This window comes from Coloeus monedula, assembly GCF_965178545.1.
Source record: "Coloeus monedula genome assembly, chromosome: Z".
Lineage (NCBI taxonomy): Eukaryota > Metazoa > Chordata > Aves > Passeriformes > Corvidae > Coloeus > Coloeus monedula.
The window spans coordinates 23458060-23470269 of NC_138822.1; the positions used below are offsets into that span (position 1 = coordinate 23458060).

General features: G+C 35.3%; 1 protein-coding gene across 11 annotated transcripts in view; it reads left to right on the forward strand.

The window, feature by feature from the left end:
- MEF2C (myocyte enhancer factor 2C) overlaps positions 1-12210 on the forward strand; it is a 135905-nt gene that overhangs the window by 21631 nt on the left and 102064 nt on the right. For 2 of the 11 annotated variants that reach the window (XM_082301757.1, XM_082301758.1), the window contains exons 3-4: positions 1630-1680; positions 3878-4100. The exons of 5 other annotated variants lie outside the window; for them this stretch is intronic. The gene's annotated coding sequence lies outside the window, so the exon portion shown is untranslated. Of the gene's footprint in view, positions 1-1629; positions 1681-3854; positions 4101-12210 lie in introns of all 11 variants that reach the window. 4 more of the 11 variants (XM_082301760.1, XM_082301763.1, XM_082301759.1 and 1 more) reach the window with 3 other exon arrangements.

The following is a 12210-nucleotide window of genomic DNA, read 5'->3' on the forward strand; positions in this document are numbered from 1 at the left end:
GTAGACATAGGGCAGTGGTCTTAATGACTGTTGATTGAAATAAATCGTATAGTTGTAAGGAATGATCTTTTGAACAGTATTTGATGAGAACCTGTTTTACCGACAGTCTTGGAGAAATCATCTGTTTTTCCTTCATCTTGTTTATGTGTTGTGATGGAGACAAGGAACTGATATAGCAGAGGAATGAGAAAAATTCTGTGTTAAGACCCCAGTGCAATCTATGAAATAAGTGTGAATTTGCGTACTTACTAAACTTCTTCATGACACATTTTTTTATTTCAGAATACTGGGCCAGAAAATGCATCCATGCAGTGGCATACAAAATGTATAACTTTATCCAAAACACATATATACAAATTTTAGAAATTATAAATATGACCATAAATGTTGGTAAGAGCCTATGAACTGGTATGGTCATTTAAAACTAAAACAAATTTCATTCATGCTCTTGAGTATACACATTTAAAAAAATACAGCCTAGGTTAGGTGGATTACTAGTACTCTTAGCTCTATGATGAATGGTTAGCAATTGGAAATAATATGGATTTACATTTAAAATGTGTGTTAAGTAGAAAATAGATTTTCAGTTTATCCTTAAAACATGATTAAATGATTGGCAAGCTACCTAATTGAAGCAGAACTTCCCACAGTTGTACCTGTATCCTGGGTAGGTAGAAATTTGCATATCTTCACAAGGAAAACAATAGGATCTGGTGTTTCTATTTTATTTTTGATGCTGCAGTAAAAAAGATTATGCGTAGGATAGAAACAGAAGAATATTCTACATATCCTGTAATATTGGCATGCAAGTGGGACTAATATTTTTGTGGGTTTTCCAAAAATTGTTATTGACAAAGTGAAATGAGAATCTATTTTCAGTACATGTTTCAGTACTTAAATCCTCATCCAGAACCTTGCATTTAGTTCAGTTATGCTTCCAGTAGAAATTGTCACAGGCTTAGTATTACATTCAGTGGTGACCTGCAAAATAGTCATCTAGAAAGCATCCTTCCTGGGTGCTATCTTTTCTGGAATTTCATATTTTTTAAAATTGTGTAAGGGGTGATACAGTAGTGATAGGCATAATGTAAATCCTATGACAGATACAAAGCAAGCAATAGAAAAATTACTAATTTTGCATCACAATTCTAAAGCTATTAGGATTTCTTCCCCATGTTCCTAATCGCATAATAATATACATAACTGACAGGGCAAGGATTTCTCAATGGAGGCAGGGCGTGTTTTTTATTTTACTTTTTTTTGTCAATAAATAACAGTATGAAGCAATATCTTATGCCGCAAAGAGACATGACATAAAAAGAAAGATATTCTGGTCTGGTTTTAGGAGCAGTACTTGTCGCATATCTGGACAAATGGTGATTTTCTTGAGCTGCTTTCTGTTACAAGTCTCTAGAAGTCACTAGTGTAAAACAGTAGCACTCTGTTCTAACATTTTTATATACATAAAAATGTATATGATTACAAGCAAACCTGTCATGAGACCACTACTTATTTGAATACTCCAATGGGCCACTGAGTAATGCTTCTACAGATTTCGGATAAAAAGTAATTTTAAGAATAGTCAGGAAGAAAGTATTCATTCTCTCTTCTTGCTTTATTGTTTTCCAGATGTGATCAGAAAGAGAAAATTGTTTCACTAATGGATCAGAAAATTGCCCTGTGAGTTAAATATCATCTAAAAATACAGGTCCCATGCTTGATAGCTATAAATTCAAAATATAATGTGGATATATCAAAAAGGCCTCTTTAAGATCACAAGGAATCTAAAGACATATCGTTTTGTGAGATTCTGATGATGATAATTTGTGAAAGAAAGAATCATCACCATTCTATTTTCATATGTTGGTCTAAATCCTATTCTTATATGCAGAATAGTTAAATCAATACCCACTATTATGTCCATTCACAAAGACCATTTTGAATATCTCATGATCTAAACTAGATATCTAAAACTAAAATACAGGTTTTCTACTGAAAAAGTGAACATAAGGCACATTCTGTTCCAAAGTGTGCTCCAAATTTTGAACAAATTTCTTGAATGTAATAATTGCCAGCACCACATGTAACCCATTGGTTACAATTTCTAAGACCAGGGAGGAGAATCCTTCAGTATGAATTCCAAAACCTAAAAATAATGGGAGCATTTAAAAAATTTATGTTTATTCTTAATGTACAATTCAGTAATTATCATCTCCCAAGAGATACATGAACTTTATTTGAGGCAACAGATGTGAGGTAAAAAAATTGCAAGTGAAGCGCAGAAGTGAACAACAGCTTAATATATACAGTATAAGAGAAGGGAATCAGAAGCCCTAAATGTAAATTTTAATTGGAACTGCATACTTTTTTTTTTGGTGCAAGTTCATTATGCAATGCCTCAGTTGAATGAAATAATCAACTTTATTAGAACCTTAAATTTGTGCTGGGACTTACTAAAAAAATTAGAGAGGACTTAGGGCAACACCTAAAAGGGGAATTTAGGTTTTACTTTGCTGTGTCCTGTTGTCTACCAGAATCCACAACCCTAGATTAAGTCTGTAAGTCCTTTATAAACACTAGTTTAATTTTTACAGCAGAAATTCAAGAATTGAGAAATCTGACTGGAAAGACTTCCTAACCTTAATATAGAGCAGTTAATGGCAAATTCTGTCTTCCACTGGTGGTAGAATATTCTGGGTGAAAGCTACTCTCTGCTTCCAAATGTCAGGCCATTACATTTTTGTATAGATAATGAAATAGTAATTGAATGAAGGACTGTAACTGAGTCATGTTTCCCTGGAATGTCATAGTTCCTTACCTATTGTTTAAGTCTCTTGTTCTCTTTTATCTCTCTTACTAAAAAATGCAAGCCTTTCTGTGTTTCTAGTCTGTAATATAGCTTTAAACTAGTTTAAACAACAAATTCCATGCCATTTTTGCTGTTGCATTGTCTGAAAAGTTTTACTTTATAAAGTACAATGTATAAGAAAAAAGTTCTTTTGATTTTATCTTTAAATTTGCAAGTCCATTCATCTAAATATGTAAAACTAGATTTTAATCACCTCTGTGATAGTATTTCATAATTTTTAGTGACCTCATTCTTCCATTTGAGTTTGTTTTTGAACAGAGATATACCATGCCTAATGAGGCTCTGAAATCTAGGATAGGAGTTAGAAACATGAAGAGGTGTTTGAATATGAGGACAGTGAGCATGCTGTAAGTGAGAAATGGATTGATTATGGGTTGGCTGAGACAGGAAGTACAGCTTCAGAGTGTGATAAATCTCTCAGTCTACCTAGGAGTGTTTAATAAACCTATATGAGAAAAAGTAGTTAAAAAATAACCATTTTTTGCATGTTCTCTCTCATCTTCAGCAGAGTTTGGGTGGTCCTTTAGGAAAGACCTTGTGGCCTAGCATGCATGCCCTTTCAGCCAGTTTCTTGTGTAGTTAATGTGCCTGTTGAATGTGTGGGTGTGAGTCCAAAGCTAATTTCCTGACCACATTATTGTGCTTGAATTAATGAAGAATAACAACTCTGGTTAAAAAGTTACGCTGATATTCTGCCTTGACTAGTATTTATCCAAGATTATGAAGCAGCTCATAAGTTATAAAAGCATGCTGCTGTTTCCTTTTCTTTTACTATAATTTGGAACTTCTGATTTCAGAAATACGAAGAGAACTTACATCCACATATAATATATTTATGTAAAAGTATTTAAGATATAAGTAAATACATGGCACTATGTCCTTTGCTCATGTATTCGAACATAACTTCACTGACTCAATGGCCTACTAAAAACTGCTTTATATACAGACTTCATGCTATTAATTAATATCCACCTCTTTTTCTCAGTTCCACTCTGACTCTTTTTCCAGACTCATTAGAAACAAAGATACCATTTGAATAGAACATTTCAAAAGAAGATCTTCTTATCTTCTCTTCTGGACCACCTTGGGAAGAATGTATAAAGATCTACCACTTCTTTGATCAAGAACATTATAAGCAGACTTAAGCAGTTTTCTAAGTCATCCTTGTGGGTTAAAGTCTGCGTATGTAGGCTTGCCATTCACACATCCTGAAAAGAGATGGAATGTGAAGGTACATTTTATGCTGTTCTAGAGCTCTTCTCTAATTAGGAGAGTATACTTCAGCTTCTGTCCGCTGGATGTTAATTATATTATGTAATGATCTGTATGAGTTTTATAAAGTCCAAATCATTCCATTTTTCTAATGTTATTCTGAAGTACTGGCAGAATACCAAATAATCACTGTATATGGTATACATATACAGTATGTATACTGAGACTGCTGGCCTCATGAGAATTCCAGATGTTTCACATTACTTGAGGTGCTCAGAACATTAGATGCTGTATTAGTCTTTACTCAATTGGCAGTCCCATTTTATTCCTGATGTATAAGACAAAATAGTGTGTAAAACATCAGAGCAAAATTCAGAAGTGTTAGTACGTTCTTGTTACTGGAACACTATTTTCTTTGGAAGGAAGGAATTTGGAAGGAAGGAATTAGGAATTCGGAAGGAATTCGGAAGGAAATCGGAAGGAAGGAATTAGGAATTCGGAAGGAATTCGGAAGGAAATCGGAAGGAAGGAAGGAATTCGGAAGGAAGGAATTCGGAAGGAAGGAATTCGGAAGGAAGGAATTCGGAAGGAAGGAAGGAATTCGGAAGGAAGGAAGGAAGGAAGGAAGGAAGGAAGGAAGGAAGGAAGGAAGGAAGGAAGGAAGGAAGGAAGGAAGGAAGGAAGGAAGGAAGGAAGGAAGGAAGGAAGGAAGGAAGGAAGGAAGGAAGGAAGGAAGGAAGGAAGGAAGGAAGGAAGGAAGGAAGGAAGGAAGGAAGGAAGGAAGGAATTCAGAAGGAAGGAAGGAAGGAATTCGGAAGGAATTGGGAAGGAATTCGGAAGGAAGGAATTCGGAAGGAAGGAATTCGGAAGGAAGGAAGGAATTCGGAAGGAAGGAAGGAAGGAAGGAAGGAAGGAAGGAATTCGGAAGGAATTCGGAAGGAAGGAAGGAAGGAATTCGGAAGGAAGGAAGGAATTCGGAAGGAAGGAAGGAATTCGGAAGGAAGGAATTCGGAAGGAAGGAATTCGGAAGGAAGGAAGGAAGGAAGGAATTCGGAAGGAAGGAATTCGGAAGGAAGGAAGGAAGGAATTCGGAAGGAAGGAATTCGGAAGGAAGGAAGGAATTCGGAAGGAAGGAAGGAAGGAATTCGGAAGGAATTAGGAAGGAAGGAAGGAAGGAAGGAAGGAAGGAAGGAAGGAAGGAAGGAAGGAAGGAAGGAAGGAAGGAATTCGGAAGGAAGGAAGGAAGGAAGGAAGGAAGGAAGGAAGGAAGGAAGGAAGGAAGGAAGGAAGGAAGGAAGGAAGGAAGGAAGGAATTCGGAAGGAAGGAATTCGGAAGGAAGGAAGGAAGGAAGGAAGGAAGGAAGGAAGGAAGGAAGGAAGGAAGGAAGGAAGGAAGGAAGGAAGGAAGGAAGGAAGGAAGGAAGGAAGGAAGGAAGGAAGGAAGGAAGGAAGGAAGGAAGGAAGGAAGGAAGGAAGGAAGGAATTCGGAAGGAAGGAAGGAAGGAAGGAAGGAAGGAATTCGGAAGGAAGGAAGGAAGGAAGGAAGGAAGGAAGGAATTCGGAAGGAATTCGGAAGGAAGGAAGGAATTCGGAAGGAAGGAATTTGGAAGGAAGGAAGGAAGGAAGGAATTCGGAAGGAAGGAAGGAAGGAAGGAAGGAAGGAAGGAAGGAAGGAAGGAATTCGGAAGGAATTCGGAAGGAAGGAAGGAAGGAAGGAAGGAAGGAAGGAAGGAAGGAAGGAAGGAAGGAAGGAAGGAAGGAAGGAAGGAAGGAAGGAAGGAAGGAAGGAAGGAAGGAAGGGAGGGAGGGAGGGAGGGAGGGAGAAGGGAGGGAGGGAGGGAGGGAGGGAGGGAGAAGGGAGGGAGGGAGGGAGCATGCTGTTCTGGTGCCATGATGAGTCAAGAGCTGGGGAATACTTTTAACCATTAGTGAAGATCAGGTTCTCCTATTTTTGTTGCCAGTTCTGTACTGACAACTGTAGCTCAGTGATCCTTTTTAGGGCCATCTTGGATTCTCAATCCATATATTCGAGTGAAACTTGAGAAGATGCAAGCAGCAAGAGCAAAGCTGACTCAATCACCATTTATGCTAATTCATATGGTCAGACACTCTAGTCCTGTAATGCTAGAGTACTAGCAGGCAATTTGCTTAGTATCAATTTTAGGTATAATGCTACTTTTGTCTGAGAGCACAACTAAGCAGAGGTAGGATATTCTAGCATCTACAATGGCAGCCTGGATTTAGGCCGTGTGGAATTAATTCTTCCAGAACCCCTTTTATATCACTGTGAAGATTTCACTTTGCTCATGCATCAATTCCCTGTCTGTAGAATGAGGTGATATTTCTATGAGACAAATTCTGTGGGACACAGACACTGCTGTAACAGTGTCCATATAAGTACCATAGGGAGTAAACAAGGCAATGTAGACTATAAATATGTAGTGACTTTTAGAGAATTACAGTCTAAAGCAAAGCAACAGACTCTTAGATAACTTCACTTTTGCTAGAAATCCATTTTAATTAAAGTTCAGAGCTTTCTACTTCTTTCTGTCCGTTCTTCTACTTCTTTAGTAGTTGTGCCAAGGTATCCATGTGTGTTTCTTCCACTGTCATCTGGCTCATTCCCAGCAGATGCACACAATCTGTTTTGCTGTCATTGACAGGACTCAGTTTATGAAAAAAATGTGGCAGAACATGCTGCCATAGTCACTTATACAGGATTCTCTTTTCTAAGTAACTGAGAAGAAATTAATTCTTTTTGGGGTTTTTTACATATTGTCCAGTCATAGGATTTTATCCGGACTACTTTGCATTGGGTTAAACAGAGTGTTTGTTTAACATCTTAGCTTTCTTTTTAAATTCCTATTTAGTAAAATTAAAATTTGCCAATAATACGAATGTATAAAATCACCACAGAATGTTGACAGACCTAATTTCAAGTGGTGGCAGTAATTCTGGTCATTCTGGAATACATGTGCTATTCCCAACTATTTTAGAAAATATTATAGTATTTCCTTTAAATTTTATAATATAAATACAAATTTTCCAATTTATAAATAATCCTGATCATCCAAAGATGGGGACTCTTAAGTATCCTGGATATATGTGAATTATAGAAAAGGATTTTGTATAAGGAGATGTGTGCTCCTTCTCATGCAAAGTTCTATTCAGTAAGAGGCTGAGTAGAAACAAATCAAAAAATGAATTTTTTTACTTCATTGCCTACAGAAAAAAAGCTCTAAACCTTAATGTTATCACTTATTGTGATATTGTGGTAACAGGTCCTAACAGAGATTAGGGCCTATTGTGCATGATGCTTTGCAAACACACATTAATGAGCAGCTCTACCTTTGGACTTAACAGCATGAACAAACAGGATAATAAAAAAGATGGTAGATGAAAAGAAATGAAGATTTTTTACTATTACAAATGTCTTGCTGTTCTTCTCAGTGTTCAGTAAGACTTGGTGTAAGTAATAAAACTTTATGGAAAGTATCTAACCAAACAAATACTATTTATTAGATGCCGGGGTGTTCCCATTGTCTTCACCAAAGACAAAATTAATCAATAGCTCAAATTTTGTGTTCCTTCTTTGCTGCTTTCTACCTCTATCCCAACGAAAGCAGGGATGACAACAGCACTTTCCACACTGGGCTACTAAGCTTACAGCCTAAGCCATTAAAAACCCGCTAATGTTAAATGTGTATGGGCACTCTACATGTTTATTAAAAAACAGAATTTGCTTTACAAGCTGATGTTGTCTGTAATTCTTTTATTTTGATCTAAATTTTCTCTTTGAACTGTACTTTGTTTGGATGGGTTGATGGCTCTGGCTTCATTTTTTTTACTCTACAGCTAAGGGAAAAAAAATCTTCAACAGCTAGAATCTCCATTAATTCCCCAACATGACAACTAGTGTAGTGAGTCTAGTGCCTTGGCTGGCTTTGAAATAGCTATATATATATACATTAACACAAATTAAATATATTTAAAGAAAGTTTATCTGTATTTTCAGGACATATTTTTAAACACTATTTCATTTTGGGAAATGCCTTTAATATTCTTACGACTCTCAATTCACGCTGTTGTCCCTCACATAGGTGTTTGGTTTTGTGCCATTAATAGGGTATTATGCTAAAAAGGCTACCTGGAACTATGCTACAATGGCAGACTGACGTGTTAACTAGGCTTGTGGGTTTTTTGTAAAATTGTTTCTTATGAATATGTACATATATTTATACGTACATACATTTCTCTGTATATGTGTGTGTGCTTTTTATACAAATATATATGGTTTTCAAACTATGATTACATGCTGCTGGGTATGCCTTAAACTGTAAATAAAACTGTCAAAATGTCTCTTCACAGTTAGACCTCAGAAAAATAATCAGTCCATAATCACATGGTGTTCTTTCTTCACATATATACAGTTGCTACATAAAGTGAAAGACTTTCTTCTATTGTTCTAGACTTGAAATCCTCTGTATTATGGGTTAGAAATACAGTATTTTTTAGTGGGTTCTTCGTATGTGCTTTTATATATGTTGGTGTATGCCAGTATCAAAAAAATAAATGTAAGAATACCAAACATAATTTCTCTTGATTTTATAGACAGGGTGAATTAGAAGATGACTGTAACCCAGTTTTTCATTATAATATTTTTAATTTTTTTCATGTTTTTTGAGGTGAACATTTTTGTATTTTGCGGGGGTCTATTACAAGCTAGACCTTTAATGTTTCTGGAATTAATGTCAACTTTTTAATTAGTCCTAAAATTACTTTAGGATGCGATTTGTAATATGGGCATTTCTAGGAGACAAATACTATCGGTGTATCAGTTATGACACGTAATGTAAAAAGAAGACAGAGAAAATAAGATCCTTAGATGATTTCATTTGCTACCTCTATGCCTTGATTACTAGGCTCGGTTCAACTCAACAAATATCATTACCACTTATCTATTACCCTTTTAAGACCCTGATTACAACACACTTATTAGTTGTTTGGGCAACAAGAAGTGAAAGGAGTAATTTAATACATTTGTAAAAGACTAGAACTTATATCCTGGTATTTGTCACAAGAATTGATTCTTCTCTGAAGTGTCAAGAAAGATGGCAAAGACCAAATGAAAGAGTGTAGAATGCAACACTTTCTCATTATATCACCTGTCAAACTTCATTTTTTTAAAACCACTCTGTTTTAAATTTAAGCATATTGATTATGCTACCTTTGTTAAAAAAAAAGCCAAAACAAACAAGCAAACAAAAAAAACCCAAACACCCTCCCCCCAAAAATAAAAACAAAAACAAAAGGAACTGCAGCTAGCATAGCAATATATTGCTTTTAGATCTAAATGCTAAGTGCCAGAATCTCAAAACCGTTTGCCTGGTATTTCATGATCTTACTTGGAATCTGATGTGATAAAAAAGATGAAATTTATACACTTCCAGACTGGACAAATTAGATGATAAATTCCAAAGCTGAAGACCTACTATATAGAACTCTGTTCTATACATTAAGCAGTTTCAGATTCTGTTTCAGACATCAGTGCTGATCTTAGCCATAGATGCTTTGCAAGTAAGAAGATGAAATAAAGAGGATGTTTCAGTTTTTTCTTCATTTTACACAGCTGATCATTTTCCATGGAAAAACAAACAAAGAAACAACTAAAAACTGTAAGAAAACTGGTAAAATTAGCAGAAAAACAATAGGCTGAGAGCTGCTTTTTCATAGGTGCTTCGGATTTTAGTTTACATAAAATAGAGCACTTAGCTTTGTATTCCATTTATTTTCACCACTGCTGAATAGGCACTAGCATTTTCAGACTCCCAGTAATGTTTCAAAAATAAATATTGATACTTAAGTGATAGTATTGCATATCTTCAGGTAAAACAATATATAGAATAGGTCAGTAAATCTTGTACATATTTCCATCTTACACTTGAATAGTAACATAAATAACTTGCAGATATCATTAAAGGTATCAGTTTTATGTATGATTATACACTGGAAAATTAGGATAAAATTAATGTTATAAGATTACATTTTCTTGCTGTTTACAAAGTAGGATAGTTGGGGCTTTTTCCCTTGAAAATACTTTCCAGTGCCTTGCCAATAGCATGTTTCCAATGGGAGGAGAATCACCCTCTCTAGTTGACCGAAGCAGATTTTTTACCTGTGTCAGGCTAGATGTGCACTTTTCATGAGCAGAAACAGCCTATTTTTGTGATGTGAGCTGGCCTCAAAAATGTATTATTCATAGAGCTGGGTTCTTCACCAGTAATGATAGTTTGGGCTAGTACAGCCCTTCTGAAAGCACTGTTTGTACGGGGAATTTTTTTCCCTATAAAAATACACATATCCTTTTTTAAATCTGTTTGCCCCCAGATGCAGGAGAAACACATAACTTAAGAAAAAATTATACTTATCCACAGTATAAGAGGGAAGGGGACTGTCTGGATGGAGACAGGGCTGACCACTGACTCTTACAAGGCATACAGACTTTGCTGTGGTATACAGTCGCACTCCACCTGCTTAAATCTCAGAAGCTGGTCTCAGAATCTCAGAACTGCATCTATGCAGTGCAAGAGATACCTTAAAAATGAGTAATTTTTAATCCCATCACAATACTCAATATATGAAAATGTCAGTAATAAATTATATGGTCAATTCTATTATGGCCTCTGTTTCTGTTACAATTTGTCCTTGGCAAAAATACAGACAGTGCTTTAATTATAAATTTATCATTTTGAAGAAAAGTACTGTAATTTCTAGTGTACTTTTTTGCATTATTCAGAAAATTTAAACATGTTGACAGTGTTAATATGACTGAGGACAAAGCAGTTCTTTGGTGGTAACCCTTCTAAATTACCTTAAATTGAGCTTAATTGACAAAGCTATCTAATAACATTTTATTTTTTATTTTCATTGGCAGTGTCATTAAGCCTTCAAATACACTATCTCCATAACTGTTTCAGTTTTTTATTTCTGTTATCTAAAAAATGTAAAAATATGAATGGACAGAGAGCTTTGTTGTTTTCAAGGCCTTATAATTCCGCTTTAGTTTGTTTGAAAATATGAAATGTAAGTAGGTGAAAACATAAAGTATATTATATCTTCCTGATTATGTAGATTCTGTTGTGTAGAAAATATACATTTGATGTGATAGAATGAAACCTCTCTCTTCAGTATGTTAGAAATAGCAATTTAAACTGCAATCTGCTGTATAACTCCACTTTCTTTCACTTTCAATGACAAGTCAGCAGTAAGACATAGAACTCTGATTCCAAAAAAAATTCAAGCCATGAAAGCTCTTATTCAAATGCTCAGTTAAATAATTTGCACCCCACTTAAAGTAAGGCCTATACCAGACCCACTGGGCAATTCAAGCACTGAAAGATCCTGACATTTTGTTGAACAAGAAGAGGCAGGACATTTCTGGAGCTGAGAAGAGAAACAGTTCAATACAAGAAGGCAAAGCAGATGTTTAAGGAGCAGATAGTCCCTTGGCAACATGAACACTTTCAAATCTTCAATATTTTCTTAATTTTTATTGTGTTTATCTTTATAGGGCATGCAAGGCAAGGGGTTTTTCGTCTCTTGTGCATACAACACGCTTCCTACAAGCAGAAGCTGGGTTACGGGCAGAAATATTCTGTATTTTTAAATTATATATAATATATATCATTTTAAAATTATATATAATTTATATATTTGTTAAAAAAAAAAAAAAGGGAAAGCATCAAGTTTGTGTCATCAAAAAGATTTTTTCCACTACAGCTTTCAGTCACAATTGCTGCATACAACAGCTTCTCAGTAAATCAGAAAATTTTAGCTATTTCAGCATTACATTGAGCTAATATTTTCCTTCCTTTAATACACACTGTTACATAATAACACTGAAAAATAGTCAACTTGTTTACACAAACTACTTCTCTGAGAGATCTATTCCTTTAAGCAGTAAGGCCTGGTGACTGTAAAAGGTCTTTTTCTGAGTGAGTAGAATTTATCTGATTTTGGTTTCTTTGCCTATCTTGCTTAATAAGAAAAAAAAAAAAAAAGCAGATTTATACAGCCTCTATTCTGAATTGTTGAAGTGTGAGAAGACATTCTATGAGAAGACATTCTAT